Source organism: Dendrobium catenatum, unplaced genomic scaffold, assembly GCF_001605985.2.
Source record: "Dendrobium catenatum unplaced genomic scaffold, ASM160598v2 fragScaff_scaffold_370, whole genome shotgun sequence".
NCBI lineage: Eukaryota > Viridiplantae > Streptophyta > Magnoliopsida > Asparagales > Orchidaceae > Dendrobium > Dendrobium catenatum.
This window is the reverse complement of record NW_021318832.1, coordinates 4,582,382-4,584,262: the sequence shown is the minus strand read 5'-3', so window position 1 is coordinate 4,584,262 and position 1,881 is coordinate 4,582,382.

The window sequence follows — 1,881 nt, the reverse complement described above, 5'->3', positions numbered from 1 at the left end:
TATATATATATATATATACATATATATAAGACCTTAGTAGATTTCTTAAAGGAAATACGAGCCATTTTGATTTCATAAAATAAAGTCCTTTCACGAATCAAACCTGCAAAATGGCCTTCCAAAGAGTAGTACTTAGGAGCATTGAGATAAAGGGATGTAGATATGTTCCATTTACCATCGTCATTATTAGATGATAGAAATAAATTAGAATTGAGATTAAAAAGGGTGAAATTCGACCCTCCCTCTAACTGTAGCCCTGCAATTAGGAAAAATTATTCTGTGTGGAAATCAAATCCTGTCCGAATACTTAAGCCAGCGGCTCGGTACCGCTCGATATCACAGTACCGCGGCTTGGTATCACTGATGTGCCTCATTCTAATTGCTATCCGGATGTAAAACTGTGTTCGGCATCTGCACAAATTAATCTCTCCTGCAATTAGGAGCCATAAAATTATTTAAAGTTAGATATGGCACACAAGTAATAATAGACTTAAGAAAATGTAAGAGAGGAGATGGAAATAACACATCATAGAGCAACAACTGATGACATTCCACATAACTAATAAAGGCCAAGACAATCACCTCAAGCACATAATAATAAAAATTGAATATAATAGAAAGATGCAAATATCAAACAATCACCTCAAGCATGGTAGGTAATGTAAGAGGAAGTTCTTATTACTTTATGAAGCAGTTTATTTGTAAAAAAATTTAAATTTAAATTTTTTATATTAAAAAATTATTTCATAAAATAATAAGAAAGCTGTCCTAAACGAAATCTTAGTGTGCTGGTAAAACAAGATAACATCATTGGTCATGGGATTAGAAATGCCCACAAGTTTTTGAGAAATCACATATGACCTACTCCATCCCTAGTTGTGGGATGGGGCAATGGAAATACTAATGAGTAAAGGAAAGAGAATGGGTTACATGCAATGCAAACATCTGAATTCTAGTCATTAACAATTTCATAGAGAAGTTCCTCATTACCCAAGTTACTTGAGGTCTCATCAAATATAGGGGAGTAAGAGGACATACGTATATGCAAACCTTAACAACTGTAAACCTCACTTGGAAACAAGAAGCGAGCTAGTCTATTGCCAATATAATACTGAGGCTTCGTTTGAGACGATTTTTTTATTGCTTATTAAAGCAGATTTATAGTACTAAATCTAAAATTTATGTACTAGAAAGCTGCTATAAGAAGCATTAAGAAAGCCGTAACAAACGAAGCCTAAATTTGCTAGCAAATTTTGATATATTGGAGGTGTTCCAATAACATAATTACATATCAAATACTTAATATAGATAGATTCAAAGAAAATCCTTCTTTGCTGGTTTAGAATATAGAGTTTGCCTTTTGAAAATAGAAAGCCTACTATTGACAAAGCAAGGCCTCCTAATCCACCCATATCCATATTGTCCTAACAAGAATATAGAAAGAAAGAAAAAAAGAAACTTTGCTAAGAGTAAACAACTTAATATTATCCTTAAGTTTTTAAAGCTTTTTACACATAAAAGAGTAAAGAATTGTAAAAGGAACATTTATCATCAATGTATCCAATCAAAGAGAGTTTCCAGTCTTAAACATCATCATCAAAGCTCATTCTATAAGAAGACTGCATCTCCAATGTTGTCCAAGAACTCCGAGATCCAACTCGACAATGGGAATTTGTTTGTAGAGCAGATTCTTTCAACGAGATTAAAGAGCTTATGAATCGCTATTGAGGTGCGCAATGAAGCCCTAAAATTGATGGAAAAGCTGTACACGAAGGAAGACAGTGAAATTTTGAGTCGAAAAGAATCAAAGAAGCCCTAGGCAATGGGGAGTGATCATGATGGGAGAATATACTCGCATGGAGGTTTTTGAGTACCACTTTG